We start from the raw sequence: 12495 nt of genomic DNA, 5'->3' as shown, positions 1-12495 counted from the left end.
CCTGCTCTGGGCAGGAACCGTGCCACGGGGATGCCCCTGGAACCAGCAGTGGAATGGAGGGTCTTTCTTTTTCCTTCACTAAACTCATACAATGTAAGACCAAGAAGCCTTCCCAGAATGTTTCCCTCATTTTACGTAAGGAAAGCTGGGTTCAAAGAAGTGGAGGGCCGAAACCGGTTTGACTCAGTGGATAGAGTGTCAGCCTGCGGACTGAAAGGTCCCAGGTTCGATTCCGGTCAAGGGCATGTACCTTGGTTGCGGGCACATCCGCAGTGGGGGGTGTGCAGGAGGCAGCTGGTCCATGTTACTCTCTCATCCATGTTTCTAGCTCTCTATCTCTCTCCCTTCCTCTCTGTAAAAAAATCAATAATATATATATATATATATATATATATATATATATATATATATATATATATTTTTTTTTTTTTTTTTTTTTTTTTTTAATGAAGAAGAAGAAGAAGAAGAAGAAGAAAAGAAGAAGAAAGAAGAGGGGGAAGGGGAGGGGGAGGGGGAGGGGGAGGAGGAGGAGCCTAAAGGGCACTGGCAGCCCCGGGCTTCCTCCCTGGGGAACAGCCCGGCTCCCCGAACTTTCAGACACCTCAGCGACTTGTCAGTCCTCAGCCCAGCGCCCACAGGCAGGCACTCATCGCCCCCTGGGCTCCGGCGGGACTCCCGCCGGGCAGCGCTCCGCTGGGGCGAGCCCCTCCCTCTCCAGAGCCGGTGCTCCTGTCCCTCCCTGCCCACCGTTGCTGGGGCCACAGCAGTTTCCTGCTTCGGGCACTCCCTTCGCCTCCACAAATCATTCTTGGATTTACACAGGCACACACACAGCACACACATTTTTAACAGATAATCGATTAACCTATATACTGTGTGCCAGTTTTCCAGCTTTGTTTGCAGGCACTGGGCAACGACGGGGGCGGAGTCATCGCGGATGGGGGCGGGGCTTCCGGGCAGGGGCGGGTTTCCTCGCGCTGCCGGAAGTGGCGGTGCGGGCGCCGCGGCGCGGCCCTGGGCCGGCAGAACACCTCCGGGCTGCTGTGAGGAGCGGGAGGAGGAGGAGGGAGAGGAGGAGGAGGGAGAGGAGTAGTGGAGAAGGAGGAGGCGGCTGCTCGGCGCGGGGCTGGTGAGCGCGGTGAGTACCCGGTCCGGTCCCCCCCCCACCCCGACCCCCGCCCCGGCCTGGCCCGCCTGCGGCTCCGCCGGGCGCGGCTCGGGGCTGCGAGTCTGTCCGGGCCGGGTCACCGGGGCCGCGTCGCGGACGAGCCCTCCGAAGTCTCCTCCGGCGTCAGCAAGAGCGCGGATTCTCGAGCGGTTGCTTTTCTTTGGAGAACGCTGCCGCCAGCGCTGATTTGCGGTTTATTTTTGTCCCTCCTCTTGCCCGCGCTCCCTCCGGCCCGCCGCCTCCCGGGCGCCCACGCCGCGGTGGGGACGAGGGGCCGGGCCGCTCCGGAGGGGACCTCCGGCGTCAGCTCGTCTTGAAAATCGCAGCGTTCGGAGCAGCTTGCTGAGGAGGCATTTGTAAGCGCAGTCGTTGCTGTTATTCGTGGTGATGTTCGGGCAGAATGGAAATCTGAGTGTAGCGCAGGCTTTTGTCCTTAGGCGGGTCCGGGGCTCTGGGTGCGAGCCTGACAGCTGCGGGGGAGCTCCGGGCTGGTCCGCGCTCCGGGGATTGGCGGTGCTTTGCGTGCGGTACTGACAGCGCTTTGGAGCGTGGAGCGGGAAACCCGGTATTTTATGACCCAGAAGGTAACGCTCATTTTGTGTTATCCCTTTGATACTGTTGGTTTAAAATGACCCTGTGACTAAAACAACGGAAAAGGGATGTTGGATTTCCAGCATTTTGGCTCAGAGAATTCTGACACCCATAAGCACAGTTTTAGTTCCAACCGGTTTGGAAATTACATTTTTTTCTTGCCTCTTTTTTTTTTTTTATTGAGGTAAAACACAAATGAAGTCATCAAGCGCATACATCTTAATAGTACAGCTCGATGAATTTTTATGTGTTTATGAACTTGTATGAAGTGATACCTACATTTATATAGAACATTTCTATCGCCCCAGGAGTTTCCCTCTGCTTCTTCCAAGTCAGTAATGCCCCTGCCTCCTAACCAGCATTTGGATTTCTGTCTTCATATATTAGTTTTGTCCAGTTTGAGCTTCATGTTAATGGAATTGTATAGTATATCACTGTGAGATTCACTCCTGATGTTTCATGTAACGTTGGTTCATTTTTTTTCTTTTTTGCTGTGCAGTACTTTTTTGTGTGGTTATATGATTACTCTTCTTTTGATGTTATATTTGTGTCTCCAATATTTGTATATTATGTGTTTTGAAGACTACTGTGGATATTCTTATAAATATCTTGGTGAACATCTGTATGTGTTTCTGTCAGCTGTGAAATGTCTGAATCATAAGATAGGCAGAAAATTTCCTTTAACATGAAGCCTATTTAAAAAGGTAGAATTTCTTATTTTAACTTTTATAATAAAGATTGGTAAGAAGCATAACTATTATGAATTCAAAACTTAATTGACTCTTCATATTATTTTATTAAATCCTTGGCTTGCATATCTATGATGATCTTCACCCAGGCTGTCGCAGCTTCTGTAACTGTCTGGTGGAGAAGTCTGTTAGAGCTGGTGATGCTCTGTTCCTGAAGCTTGTTGTATAACACTTAGGTAAGAACTATGTTGCTCAAATCGGTGGTTGTTAGAGGAAATGAAACACCAGAAAGATGTGACTCAAAATGGATTGAAGAATCATGGGATTGCACATCAAAGAACTTATTACACTGTAATTGTCATCCTACACAAATATGGGTAGAATATATATAATTGAATTATAGGGTTAGTTAGAAATGTGAATTTACCACAAGAGTACAGTGATTTCTAGGCTCCTAAGATACATTGATACATTTATCATGGGAACCAACAATAAAAATCATTAAGCATTTGTGGGAAATCGGTAACATGGAAGAGATGCCTCAGACTGAACAAATATAAGAATTAGTCCTGAAACAATGGAGTCCATGTAAGAAACAGAAGAAACTTTAAAAGAAATATTCGTGTGCTAGATTTAGAAGGATATCATGCCATTTGGACACATATAAGCTGCCCTGAAAGTAAGCAATCAGTTCTTGAATATTAAAACATAGAAAATAGGAAAAAATAGCCATAACATAGAAAAGAGATCTAGAAGAGCCATTTTACATTTCTTAAGAGTTCCAGGAGGTAAAAGAAATTTGAAGAGGAGTAATAACCACAAAGAAAATAGAGATCATGAGAGTAGGTGTATCCAGGCAGAATCTTGGACAGCCAAAGCCAAGCAGAAAGACACTATCATTCAGGAGACAAAGTACTGGCAAATATAAATCAACCTTCCTTCTCTAGTCTCCATTTCTTCCTCTGTGCAGTGGGGGAAGTATACCTTTTCAGAAAGCTTTTGGAAAGATGTGGCACAAATTGAGGGTTTCTGGCTGTTGTAACAGCTTCTTTCCCCCAACCTCATCCCCTTGAAACTCACAATAAATGCCAGATTTCCCATTCCTACTTTATAATAGAACTAGAGGCCATTGCTAAGGAGGGAGGGCCTCAGCCCAGCCTGCACCCTCTCCAATCTGGGATCTCTCAGGGGATGTCCGACTGCTGGTTTAGGCCCCCAGGATTGGGCCTATACCCAGTAGTCGGACATCTGTCTCACAATCCAGGATCACTGGCTTCTAACTGCTCTACTGCCTGCCTGCCTGGTCACCCCCAATTGCCCCCACCCCCACCCCACCAGCGTGGTTGCCCCTAACTCCTCCCCCCCCACCCGCTGGCCTGGTCACCTCTTACTGCCCCCCATGCTGGCCTGGTTGACCCCAAATGCCCCTCACAGTCTGGTCAGCCCCAACTTCCCTCCCCACCCCCACCCCTGCTGGCCTAGTTGCCCCATGCAGCGTGCTACTCAGTCGTTTGGTCGCCCCTCACTAACCTCCCTGCCAGCCTGGTCACCCCACACAGTCTGCTGCTCGGTTATTTGGTCACCCCTCACTGACCCCTCCCTCTGCCGGCCTGGTCACCCACGCAGTCTGTCCGATTGTCTGTTCAGTTTCAATGGTCACTTAGGCTTTTATATATGTAGATGGAACCAAAATATTGTCAAAAGAAACAAAGGGGGGAAAAACAAGAAAATTTCTCTGAGTAGAAGTATTTATGAATAGAAAAGACTGATACATTCTGATAAAATTTATGGACTTCATGGATAAATATGCAATCTCATAAGCTTCCAAAGAGAAGCATATGGTTTCCTATAAAGGGATGGAAATCAGACTTGCAATTAGACTTTTAATCTGGACATAGAATGTTAGATGACAGTGGTGCAGTTATCTAAAATGTGCTCATGGGACATATTTTGAACTCTAAATCTTATCCCTAACTAAACTATCATTCAGAGTGGAAACAAAATCATTTTTATACAGACCCCAGGATGTTTACATCAAATAAAAAATAATCTAAGAAAAAAGAGGTAGAGTTCAAGAAATAGTGATCAAAGAAAACAGTAAAACGTATTTCTCATCTCTAAGGTATTGACAACCATAGCTAAGAAATGTAATGCAATACTAAGGAAGGATTCATAAAATAGAGTAGGTATAATAAGTATAATTCGCAACCTGATTTTTTAAAATATTTTTTTATTGTTAAAGTATTATATGTAGTAATACATATATCTTCTTCTTACCCCCCATTGACCTTCCCCAGCCATCTCTACCCCCTGTCACATGCCCTCACCCCATCCCCCCAGTGTCTTGCGTCCATTTGTTGTGCTTATATGCATGCATACAAGTCCTTTGAACCTGATTTTTTTAAAGTTGGTTGGAAAGGTGGAAATAGGTAAAGGCATTTTGTAAGGCTTATCATGAGCAAGGAAGAAGCTATTACATATTAGAATAAACTCTTTAAGGAAATATAACTCAGCTGTTCCATCTCCAGGGATTCATTCTATAGATGGAATAATATGTGTGAAGAGTCGTGTGTATATAAGGCTATTTATACTGAAATGTGTAATCATGGCAATAGATTTGGAATGATACACAAAACTGGAAAGAGGAGAGCTGTGCCTCTAGGATTGTCTGTTCAGGGCTAGAAGGGAGAGGTTTCATTGTATGCCTTATATCATGTGTAACCTTTTAATCACATGTATTTGGGGGAACTATAAAATATTGAGGGAAGTATGAAAAATGTAAGACTTTAGAGCATGGGTTGCCAAACCTAGCTGGCCACTTATTTTATTATAACTTGTGACCTAAGAGTAGTTTTTACATTATAAGTGCTTGAAGAAGAAGAAGAAAAAAAGAGGAAGAATACTTAGTGACATGAAAATTATATGAAGTACAAGTTTCAGTGTCCATTGGACCATAACTATGCTCATTTATTTACACATCATCTATGGCTGCTTTTGTGCTACAAGACAGAGGTAACTAACTAAGTATGATGTTTACTGTCTGACTCTACCTAAAGTGTTTGCTAACCCTTGGTCAGAGGACAGAAACTGGACCTCTGTATATACAGGAATTTTGCTTATAATAAATAACATATCCACTTAGTGCTTGACACACAATAGATATTCAAAATATTTGTTGAATGAGGTGCTGTCTTATAATAATCATACTTTTATTTCTAAATATTTACAATTGATTTATGGACATATTAAATAACCTATATATCACTTTTAATATTCATAAATTACTCAAAAATAAAATATAATTCCCTCCTTCACAAATATTTATGCCTCATAATGTTTTAGTTTGTTTTGTTTTTGTTTTCTGACAGTATTCATCTTTTCCAAATAATTTTGTGACTTTGTTTTTGTTGTGTAAAAAGTAAACTCAAAACTATAAATTTAGTTTTTTAAAACTTTAATAATAATTATTCTATACAGCCCTAAACGGTTTGGCTCAGTAGATAGAGCATCGGCCTCTGGACTGAAGGATCCCAGGTTTGATTCTGGTCAAGGGCATGTACCCAGTAGGGAGTTTGTAGGAGGCAGCTGATGGATGTTTCTCTCTCATCGATGTTTCTGGCTCTCTATCCCTTTCCCTTCCTCTCTATAAAAAATTCAATAAATATATATATTTTTAAATTATTATTATTATTATATACAGAAAGTTTAAGAAGATTATACAGAATAGAATTTTTAAATAACTAGATTCAAATGGATTATTTATATTTTGCAGAAGGCCATTGGTTACTTTTATATTAGAAGTTAGTTTTGCACACTACAGTATATGTACAAAAGACTTGTCTTTTCATACTTTATTAAAAAATTACATTCAGGACTATATTAGTTTCAGGGGTACAGCATAGTGATTAGACATTATGTATGAAATAAGTATTAATAGGACCATAAAATTATGGTGTCAGAGAGAGGCACATCAATTGGTTGCCTCCCACACATGCTCCAACCTGGGGCCAGGCCTGGATCAAGCCCTTGACCAGGAATCAAGCCCAAGACCCTTCAGTCCTCTGACCCCACCCAGTCAAACCGGCCAGGGCACCACACATATTTAAACCATGTAATTTGATAATTTGAATATATGTGGCATCTATGAAATCATCTCCAAATCAAAAATGATGGACATTATCAGTCACTACCAAAAGTTTCTTTGTGCCCTTTTGTAATTCCTTCCTGGTACCACCTCTTAAGCCTTACCACATCCTTACTCCCTGACTCTCCCCCCATTCCAGGCAACCACTGACTCAGTCTTCTTTCTCTCACTATAAGTTACCTTACTTTTTTAGAATTTTATATAATTGGATTTATACAGTATGTGTTCGTTAGTTGTCTAGCTTCTATCAGAGTAATTATTGAGTTTTACCTATGTCAAAGCATATATCAGTAGTTTATTCCTTTTTATTGCTAAACAGTGATAAACTTGCTCTGAACATTTGTGTACGACTCTTTATGTGGACATATGCTTTCATTTATTTTGCATAAATATCTAGGAATGGAATGGCTTGGTCATATGGGAGGTTTATGTTTAAGAAACTGTGAAAACATCTTACATTCCTGCCAGCAGTTTATGAAAAACTTCTAGTTCCTCCACATTGTCACCAACACATCAGTCTTTAATTTTAGCCATTCTAAAATTAGCCATTTTGAGTAGTGGTATCTCATTGTGGTTTAAATTTGCCTTTTCCTAATGACTAATAATGTTGAGCATTTTTTTGTCTGTACTTATTTGAAGTTTTTGTTTACATCTTTTGTCAATTTTAAACTGAGTTGTGTTTGTTTTGTTATCATTGTACTTTAATAGTTTTTAGAATAAAATTCCTTTATGAAATAAATGCTTTGCTCATATTTTCTACAAGTCTGTGACTTGTCTTTTCATACTTTATTTAAAAATTACATTCAGGATTATATTAGTTTCAGGGGTACAGCATAGTGATTAGACATTTAAATAGCTTATGAGTGTTCCCCCTGGTAAGTATAGTACCCACCTGGCACCTTACATAGCTATTACAATATTATTGACTATATTCTTTATGCTCTACTTTATATCCTCATGATTATTTTATAACTGCCATTTTATACTTCTTAATCCTTTCACCTTTTTCACCCAGCCTCCAAACCTACATGTTCATCAGTAGATGATCAGATAAAGAAAAATTGGTGTGTGTATATATATATATATATATATATATAGAATGGAATATTACTCAGCCATAAAATGAATGAAACCTTACCATTTGTGACAATATGGATAGACTTAAAGGGTATTATGCTAAGTGAAATATGTCAAACAGAGAAAGACATACCATACAATTTCACTTATTTGTGGAATCTAAAAAACAGTAGAGTAGATAAAGCTGAGAATCAAATCGGCGATTGGGAATATAAGGAAGCAAAATACACCCAATCAGAACAGCAAAAAGAAAAAAGAATCCAAATAAATAAAGGTAGTGTAAGGAGTCTCTGGGATGACTTCAACCAATATTTGCATTGTGGAGGTGCCAGAAGGGGAAGAGAGAGCAAGAAATTAAAATATATTTGAAAAAATTACAGAAAACTTCCCTAACTTGGTGGAGGAAATAGACATACAAGTTCAGGAAGCTCAGAGTCCCAAACAAGCTGAACCCAAAGAGGCTCACATTAAGACATAATTAAAATGGCAAAGGTTAAACACAAAGAAGAGAATCTTAAAAGCAGCAGAGAAAAGCAGTAAGTTACCTAGAAACTAGCTCCCATAAGAAAGTCAGATGATTTATCAACAGAAACCTTTCAAGCCAAAAGGGAGTGACAATCCCTGGCCAGTTTGGCCCAGTGGATAGAACGTCAGCCTTCGGACTGAAGAGTCCCAGGTTTGATTCCAGTCAAGGGCATGTTCCTTGCTTGCAGGCACATCCCCAGAAGGAGGTGTACAAGAGGCAGTTGATCGATGTTTTCATCTCATTGATGTTTCTACTCTTCCCTCTCCCTTCCTCTCTCTAAAAAAATCAATAAAATATATATTTTTAAATTTTTTTTAAAGGGAGTGACAAGAAATACTCAAAGTGATAAAAAGCAAGGATCTATAATGCAAAGCCATCAATTAAAATGAAAGAACAGCTAAAGAGCTTCCCAGACAAGAAAAAGCTAAATGAGTTCATCAACACCAAACCAGTATTATATGAAATGTTACAAAGAAAAAGGAAGAAAAAGAGAGAAAATATGAACAATAAAACAGCAATAAATACATATCTATCAACAATTGAATCTAAAAACCAAAATAAATAGCAAGTAGAACAGAAACAAACTCATAGATACAGAGAATTTTTTTTATGGATGCCAGATAGAAGGAGGATTGGGAGATGGCTAAGAAAGGTGAAGGGATTAAGAAGTACAAATTGGTTGTTATGGAATAGTCATGGGGATGTAAAGTACAGCATAGGAAATATAGTCTGTAATATTCTAATAACTGTGTATCGTGTGAGACTTATCAGGATGATCATTTAATAAGTTGTTTTTAATCACTGGAGTGTACACCTAAAAATAATACAATAATATGAATCAATTGTAATTGAAAATTAAAAATGATTTAAAAAAAATATTTGTTAGGCAGGACCAGAGCCATGTTTAGTCTAGAGATAAGACCCTTTTGAGTACTCTACCCATTTACCTATGAATTTGGGAGGTTTTCCAGTCTGTCTGGTGGGTACGTACACTATTCCTGGCTCTATATGAATGCTGAGTTCTATGTCTTCTAATTTCTTGTGTGGTTCTTTCCTTAGCATCAGTTTCTTCACATGAGAGCACTTATCAGTGCTCTGCTGAATTCCCAAATACTGTCCTCTTCAGATCTCTAGAGTTCTCTCTCTGTGCAGATCTCACCTTTCAGATTATATCCTTTGGACCTAATTGCCTTGGTCTGCCCAGACTGTCACCTCCATCTCATCAACTTACAGAGTCTGTTTGGCTTTGTTTAGGTTTTGCTGCCTGTGCCTGGAGACTAAGGCAGCAAGTTGGGCAATTGTTTCTTGTTTCTCCAGGAATCACTCTCTTTTATTCCCAGTATTCAGTATCTTAAAACCACTCTTTCATATTTGGAAGTTTGTTTGTTTGTTTGTTTGTTTTTTGGTTATTTCAAGTGTGAGAGTAAATCTGGTCCCTGTTACTCCATCTGGACTATAAGAGAAAGTCTGTTTAGTCTGTTTTAGAGAGTAAGAATTGATGACTTCTAAGGATTTTTGCAACTCTGAGATCTTTGATTTTGTATTCCATATCTTTAATAGCTTTTTTTTTTTTTTTAATCTCCACAGTATATCCTATTCTCTCCTCAGAACACTTAACTATCTGCAGTTTATGCTTAGAAGTTTGCTTGGGATTAAATCTGTGCTATGAGTGAACCTTATGATACCAACATATTGCATAGAATGATGGCAATCAAGACATAACAGCAAAATGTATAAATACTTTCTGTAGAGTTCATATATACGTATAATTACAACACAAAACTTACTGCTATGTGTAATATATACTGATATTTCCTGTTCTGTTTCAATGAAAAAAATAAACCTTTGGTATGACCCATTAATGGGTTATATCTCACAGTTTAAAATACATTGTCTATGTAAAGAAAAAAAACTAGGAGGTATCATTGAAAAAAGGCAGATGTACTTAGTTTACATTAGTTCTGTTACCAAGTTTCACTTCAAAACAGTTTGAGTATAATATACTTAAGTTATACAACTTTATTAATTTATATAAGATTGTTTCCATATTTTTAATTTTAGTCTTTTCCATAATAAATGGACTAGTAATAACTTATAAATATTTAAAAGAGATACCATAGAATTTTATTTTTTAATTAATGAAATTTGAGTGATGTCTTATGCTAAGAATTAGGGTTTTAAGGCATGGTCAGGTCATAGAACTAATAATAGCTTTGCATCCTTATTTTTTGTTTGTTTATAAATAGTGGAAGGGATGGCGAGAGACAGCAAGATTGAAACAATAAAGTGAGAGAGACAGATCCATTAGTTGCCTCCTATCTGCTCTGGACCAGGGCCTGGGATGGAGCCTGCAACCAAGGAATTAAACCTAGGACCCTTCAGTTCATGGGCTCATCCTCTATCCACTCAGCCAAACCAGCTAGGGCTGCAGTTTCTTTTATGCACTTGAGAAATTAAAGAGAGGACTTAACCAAAGATTGGAGAGAGCAAGATGGGGATTGAGTGATAGGTTAGTTAACAAGATTCTTAAAAGGGTATTACTTCTTCTGGTATTTCAAAGATGTGTTAACCTAGATGCACAAGAGCAATGGACAGGGCTGGCTTAAAACCTTTCACTAAAGAAGTTCCAAGCCTGGGGCATGACTAACCCACTATAACCTGCTCAGGAAGAAATTTATGATCAGGTCACTGTAAGGTTACTTTCTATAGAACCCTTCTTTTTTTTCATTCACAGTTTCCCCTTTTGGTAATAAATAAACATGATGAATGCATTGATAGCTGACTTTTTGGTCAGATAATGTGTTTTCATAGTGCTAGGAAGGCTCACTTCTAGGAAGTCTCAGTATTGACTTTATCTTATGAACCACTGGGGATGGGGCAATACTAGAACCATATTATCTGAACTGAGGCCAAATTTTCCCCAAAAAAGGAAGGGACAGGTAAACGGAAGACAGGTCTTATGGTCTTCATTAGAAAAAAAATACTCTGGATCATTTCTGTCTTATGACTATCATGATCCAAGTTTTGCCTGCTGTCTCATTTTTCTGTATTTGACATCTGATATAACAATTACATAAGTCATGAAAAGAGTGTTAACAGTTATCTTATACATGTTCAGTAATCATAAACAGTTGGACTATGTAGAAAAACCCAAAGAACAAATAACTTATGACAGTCAAACAAAATGGATTCTTAGTTCAGTATCAGTCCTTAGGTATACAGGTTTGTCGATGTCTTGGGATAGCTGTCTACTTCTGTTGTTAGCAGTTTCTCATCCTAGAGGGCTTTGATGACCATGGTAAGTGGAAATGAGTATCAGAGATGGGTGGATGTCCATTTGTGGTTAAGTGCCTGATAAGGGCCCTTCTAATGGAGTTGGAGAGTATCTTTTATTTGATGTCCTTTTCAATAATCAAAATTTTGAAGTCTTTGTTTCCTGGGAGTTCACTGTGAAAGGACGCAGTTACCAACTTGGCATTGTCTTGAAGTGACTCTATTAAACCTTGGCAATAGTGTAAGATGTCTCCTTTCGGTAATGTTAGCCCATAAGTTTCTTCATCTAAGTTCAGCTTAAGTGCTTGTGATGCATGAAGGAATGCAAAAACTGGAAAATGGGGAGCCAGGGAGCAGGGAAAAACCAAGCAGCTGTGTTGTGTTTTCCATAGCCCTAACTCTTCATATTTTTCCCTCTGACTTTCCCTTGCAATTTAACATAAAAGACAAGTCTTTTGATATATTTCAGGGGCCCTTCTGGAACACTGCAAGTTATTTCTGTCTATATTGAAACTTTTCACCTTTAAAACCTCAATTTCTAATGAAAACATCAATTTCTAATGGAAAGCATTCTTTAACTGGACATTTTATAAATCTCTGAAAACATTTTTCATAGACATAAAAATCAGTTATTAACAATGACTTATTTTTGTAAAACCCAGGCAAAATAAAGACATTATGTTTTATTTGAAGCAATAAACTTAAGCAAGTTTTTATTTACTAAGGATTAACCTTAGGTCATATATACTTGAAAAGCATTTGAGTTAGTTTCTATGTTTCTGAGAATTTTAGAATACCCAATTCTCGGAAGTGGTTGACTTTAAATTAATTTTAACAATACCATCCAGAGGTAGAAAATGAGCTCACATTTATAACATACATACATGAAGACACATATAGACAGACACAAAGAGAGAACAGTTGGATCTAAATTCTGTTTAGGAAGCATTTATCATTCATATCTGTCCTTGACAAGTCAAATTCCAAATGACCTTCTCCTTTTAAAATAAGGACAGCCATTGATTGA

General features: G+C 39.1%; 1 protein-coding gene across 4 annotated transcripts in view; it reads left to right on the top strand.

Annotated features, from left to right (window-relative positions):
- The first annotated feature begins 1008 nt into the window (after positions 1 to 1008).
- CSGALNACT2 (chondroitin sulfate N-acetylgalactosaminyltransferase 2) overlaps positions 1009 to 12495 on the top strand; it is a 33341-nt gene continuing 21854 nt past the window's right edge. For 2 of the 4 annotated variants that reach the window (XR_004988018.2, XM_036438023.2), the window contains exon 1: positions 1009 to 1138. The gene's annotated coding sequence lies outside the window, so the exon portion shown is untranslated. Of the gene's footprint in view, positions 1139 to 11473; positions 11494 to 12495 lie in introns of those variants that run through there. The other 2 variants (XM_036438022.2, XM_045581666.1) reach the window with 2 other exon arrangements.

The sequence above is a fragment of the Pipistrellus kuhlii genome, unplaced genomic scaffold, assembly GCF_014108245.1.
Source record: "Pipistrellus kuhlii isolate mPipKuh1 unplaced genomic scaffold, mPipKuh1.p scaffold_m20_p_15, whole genome shotgun sequence".
NCBI lineage: Eukaryota > Metazoa > Chordata > Mammalia > Chiroptera > Vespertilionidae > Pipistrellus > Pipistrellus kuhlii.
Note: the sequence above shows the minus strand (reverse complement) of the source record. Positions and strands in the feature narration are given on the sequence as shown.